The sequence below is a fragment of the Chiloscyllium punctatum genome, chromosome 23, assembly GCF_047496795.1.
Source record: "Chiloscyllium punctatum isolate Juve2018m chromosome 23, sChiPun1.3, whole genome shotgun sequence".
In the NCBI taxonomy this organism is placed as follows: domain Eukaryota; kingdom Metazoa; phylum Chordata; class Chondrichthyes; order Orectolobiformes; family Hemiscylliidae; genus Chiloscyllium; species Chiloscyllium punctatum.
Window position 1 is genome coordinate 11,193,587 of NC_092761.1, and position 5,157 is coordinate 11,198,743.

Sequence of the window (5,157 nt, forward strand, 5' to 3'; positions counted from 1 at the left end):
GCGAGAGAGAGAGGGAGGGAGGCTGCTGAGAGAGAGAGCGAGGGAGGCGAGGTAGAGAGGGTGGGGGGGCCAGAGAGAGGGAGGGGGGCGAGAGAGAGAGGGAGGGAGCGAGAGAGAGAGGGATGGGCGAGAGAGAGGGGGATGGGGTGAGAGAAAGAGAAAGGGGACGAGAGAGAGAGCGAGGGGGTGAGAGAGAGGAAGGGGAAGAGAGAGAGAGAGGGGGATGAGATAGAGGGAGGGGGCGAGAGAGAGCGAGAGAGAGCGAGAGAGAGAGGGGTGAGAGAGAGGGAGGGGGTGAGAAAGAGAGGGAGGGGGGCGAGAGAGAGGGGAATGGGGCGAGAGAGAGAGGGAGTGGGGAAAAAGGGAGAGAGGAAGCGTGCGTGAGAGAGGAAGGGGAAGAGAGAGAGGGAGGGGGATGAGATAGAGGGAGGGGGCGAGAGAGAGCGAGAGAGAGAGGGGTGAGAGAGAGGGAGGGGGTGAGAAAGAGAGGGAGTGGGGGAGAGAGAGGGGGAGGGGAGCGAGAGAGAGAGGGAGGGGGCGAGAGAGAGAGGAATGGACGAGAGAGATAGGGAGGGGTGAGAGAGAGAGGGAGAGTATGAGAGATAGAGGGAGGGGGGCAAGAGAGAGAGGGAGGGAGGGGGGCGAGAGAGAGGGAGGTGGGGAGAGGGAGAGGGAGGGAGGGGTGCAAGAGGGAGAGAGACGGGCTGAGAGAGAGAGAGGGGTTGATAGAGAGAGGGATGTGGCAAGACAGAGAGTGGGAGCGGGCGAGACTGGGAGAGGGAGGGGGCGAGAGAGGGAGAGGGAGGGGGCGAGAGAGGGAGAGGGAGGGGGCGAGAGAGGGAGGGGATCGAGAGAGAGAGTGGAGGTGAGAGAGAGAGGGAGGGGTGTGTGTGAGAGAGAGAGAGAGGGAGGGGTGTCAGAGATAGAGGGACGGGGCAAGAGAGAGAGGGAGGTGTCGAGAGAGAGAGTAAGGGAGGGGGGCGAAATAGAGAGGGATGGGGGAGAGAGAGCGAGAGGGGGAGGGGGGCGACAGGGAGAGAGAGAGGCCGAGAGAGAGAGGGAGGGGGAGAGAGAGAGACAGAGGGAGGGGGACGAGAGAGGGAGAGGGAGGGGGCTAGAGAGAGAGAGGGAGGGGGCAAGAGAGAGAGAGGGAGGGGGTTGGAGAGAGAGGGAGGGGGTGAGAGAGAGGGAGGGGGCTAGAGAGAGAGAGGGAGGGGGTTGGAGAGAGATGAAGGGGCGAGAGAGAGAGGGAGGGGGCGAGACAGAGAGGGAGGGGGGCAAGAGAGGGACAGGGAGGGGGCGAGAGAGAGAGAGAGAGAGGGGGGCGAGAGAGAGAGAGAGGGTCGAGATAGAGAGTGGAGGTGTGAGAGAGAGAGAGGGAGGGGTGCGACAGGGAGAGAGGGGGGAAAGAGAGAGAGGGAGGGCAGCAAGAGAGAGAGGGAGGGGGCAAGAGAGAGAGGGAGGGGTCGAGAGAGAGAGGGAGGAAGGGGCGAGAGAGAGAGACGGAGGGGGGTGAGAGGGAGAGGGATGGACCGAGAGAGAGAGAGGGTGGGTTTGAGAGAGAGAGGGAGGGGGGAGAGAGAGAGAGAGAGGGAGGGAGGAGGGCAAGAGGGAGAGAGACGGGCTGAGAGAGAGAGAGAGAGGGGTTGATAGAGAGAGGGATGGGACGAGACAGAGAGGGGGAGCGGGCGAGACGGGGAGAGGGAGGGGGCGAGAGAGGGAGAGGGCGAGAGAGGGAGAGGGAGGGGCGAGAGAGGGAGAGGATCGAGAGAGAGAGTGGAGGTGAGAGAGAGAGGGAGGGGTTTGAGAGAGAGAGAGAGAGGGGTGTGAGAGAGAGAGGGAGGGGTGTGAGAGAGAGAGGCGGGGCGAGAGAGAGGGAGTGGGGTGTGAGAGAGAGAGGGAGGGAGCAAGAGAGAGAGGGATGGGTCGAGAGAGAGGGAGGGGTCGAGAGAGGGGGAGGGATCGAGCGAGAGAGTGAGGGAGTAGGGGCGAAATAGAGAGGGAAGGGGAGAGAGAGAGATAGAGAGAGAAAGGAAGGGGGGCGAGAGGGAGAGACAGACCGGCCGAGAGAGAGAGGGAGGGGGGTGTGAGAGAGAGAGAGAGGGGGGGGGGTGTAGAGAGAGAGAGGGAGTGGGCTAAAGGGAGAGAGGGAGGGGGCGCGAGAGAGGGAATCGAGATAGAGTGGAGGTGAGAGAGAGAGAGGGAGGGGTGCGAGAGAAAGAGAGGGAGGGGGATGAGAGAGAGAGGGAGGGGTCGAGAGATAGAGGGAGGGACGAGAAAGAGAGAAGGAGTGAGGGGGAGGCGAGAGAGAGGGGGAGTGGTCGAGAGAGAGAAGGAGGGGGCGAGAGAGCGAGAGAGAGCGTGCGAGATGGAGAGAGATCGGGGGCGAGAGATAAAGGGGGAGGTGGCGAGAGAGAGAGAGGGAGGGGGCGAGAGAGAGAGAGAGGGTCAAGATAGAGAGTGGAGGTGAGAGAGAGAGGGAGGGGTGCGAGAGAGAGAGAGAGGGAGGGGGGTGAGAGATAGAGAGGGGGCAAGAGAGAGAGGGAGGGGGCAAGAGAGAGAGGGAGGGGTCGAGAGAGAGAGGGAGGGAGGGGCAAGAGAAGAAGGAGGGGGCGAGAGGGAGAGATATGGGCTGAGAGAGAGAGGGAGGGCTTAAGAGAGAGAGGGAGTGGGTGAGAGAGAGAGAGGGATGGGGAGAGAGAGAGAGAGAGAGAGAGAGAGAAAGTGTGGGGAGAGAGTGAGATGGAGGGGGAAGAGAGATGTAGAGAGGGAGCAAAAGAGAGAGGGAGGGGGTGGGAGAGTGAAAAGGGGGGGCAAGAGAGAGAGGGAGGGTGTGAGAGAGATGTTGGGAGGGGGCGAGACAGAGAATGAGGGGGCGAGAGAGGTGTTGGGTGGGGGCGAGAGAGAGGGGGAGTGGCGAGAGAGATGTAGGGAGGGGTCGAGAGAGAGACAGAGGGAGGGGGCGAGAGAGAGAGGGAGAGGGCGAGAGAGAGGGGGCGAGAGAGAGAAGGAGGGGGCGAGAGAGAAGGAGGGGGCAAGACAGAAAGAAAGAGAGAGGGGGTGACAGAGAGGGGAGGGAGGCGAGAGAGAATGGGGGGCAAGAGAGAGAGGGATGGGGCCGAGAGGGAAAGGGAGGGGGGTGAAAGAGAGAGGGAGGGGGGTGAGAGAGAAGGGGAGCGAGAGAGAGAGAGAGAGGGAGGGGTGAGAGAAAGAGAAAGGGGGCGAGAGAGAGTGGGAAGGGGGCGAGAGAGACGGAGTGGGCGAGAGAGCAAGAGAGAGGGGGCGAGAGGGAGGGGAGGTAGACGAGAGAGAGAGGGAGGTGTCGAGACAGAGAGAGGGAGGGGGCGAGAGAGAGAGAGGTAGGGGGTGAGAGGGGGGGCGAGAGAGACGGGGAGGGAGGCTAGAGAGAGAAAGGGAGAGGGTGAGAGAGAGAGAGGGAGGGGTGAGAGAGAGAGAGGTAGGGGGTGAGAGAGAGGGAGGGGACGAGTGAGAGAGAGGGAGGGGGCGAGAGAGACGGGGAGGGAGGCTAGAGAGAGAAAGGGAGGGGGTGAGAGAGAGAGAGAGGGAGGGGGTGAGAGAGAGAGGGACAGGTGCGTGAGAGAAAGGGGGCCGAGAGAGAGAGGAGGTCGAGACTGAGGGGGGTTGAGAGAGAGATGGAGGGGGCGAGAGAGAGAGTGAGGGGGGCAAGAGAGAGAGGGGGGGTGTGCGAGAGAGAGGGATGGGGCGAGAGACAGAGGGAGGGGGCAAGAGATAGAGGGAGGGGTGAGAGAGAGAGAGGGAAGGAGTGGGGAGAGAGAGAGAAAAAGGGATGGCGGTAAGAGAGAGAGGAGATCCAGAGAGAGAGTGGAGGTGAGAGAGAGAGGGAGGGGTGTGATAGAGAGAGAGGGAGGAGGGGGGTGAGAGAGAGAGGGACGTGGGCAGAGAGAGAGAAAGAGGGAGGGGGTCGAGAGTGAGAGAGACGTGCTGAGAGAGAGGGGGAGGGGTTGAGAGAGAGAGGGATGGGGTGAGAGAGAGAGAGGGAGGAGGCGAGAGAGGAAGAGGGAGGGGACGAGAGAGAGAGAAGGAGTGGGCTAGAGAGAGAGGGAGGAGGTGAGAGAGAGAGAGGGAGGGGGCGAGAGAGAGAGAGAGGGAGGGGGTGAGAGAGAGAGGGAGGGGGCGAGAGAGAGAGAGGGAGGGGACGAGAGAGAGAGGGGATCGAGAGAGAGTGGAGGTGAGAGAGAGGGTGGGGTGCGAGAGAGAGCGGGAGAGTTTTGAGTGAGAGAGGGAGGGGGGCGAGAGAGAGAGGGAGGTGTGAGAGAGAGTTGTAGGAGACGAGAGAGAGGGAGGATACGAGAGCGCGAGGGGGAGGGGGTGATGGAGAGAGACGGGGGAGGGGTGGCGAGAGAGAGGGGGAGGGGGGCGAGAGAGAGAGAGAGGGAGCAGGCGAGAGAGACAGGGAGACAGAGAGAGAGGGAGGGGCGAGAGAGAGGGAGGGGTGAAAGTGAAAGGGATGGGGCGAGAGAGAGAGGGTGGGGGTGAGTGAAAGAGAGGGAGGGCGCGAGAGAGAGAGGGGGAGAGGGCGAGAGAGAGAGAGATGGGCCGAGAGGGAGAAGGAGGTGTTGAGAGAGAGAGGGAGGAGATGAGAGAGAGAGAGGGAGTGGGGTGAGAGAGTGTGAGTGAGGGGTTGAGAGAGAGAGGAATGGGGAGAGAGACAGAGGGAGTGGTGCGAGAGAGAGATGGAGGGGGGCGAGAGAGAGAGAGAGGGAGCAGGTGAGAGAGACAGGGAGACAGAGAGAGAGGGAGGGGCGAGAGAGAGGGAGGGGTGAAAGTGAAAGGGATGGGGCGAGAGAGAGAGGGTGGGGGTGAGAGAAAGAGAGGGAGGGTGCGAGAGCGAGAGGGGGAGAGGGCGAAAGAGAGGGAGGGAAGGGTGAGAGAGAGAGGGAGGGAGGGGTGAGAGAGAGAGGGAGGGTGGCGAGAGGGAGAGAGACGGGCTGAGAGAGAGAGGGAAGAGGAGTGTGAGAGAGAGAGAGGGAGGGGGCAAGAGAGAGGGAGGGGGCGTGAGAGAGAGAGAGGGATGGGAGAGAGAGAGGGACTGGGGCGAGAAAGAGATGGAGGGGGCAAGAGAGATGTAGGGAGGGTGCGAGAGAGAGAGGGAGGGAGTGGGCGAGTGAGAGGGAG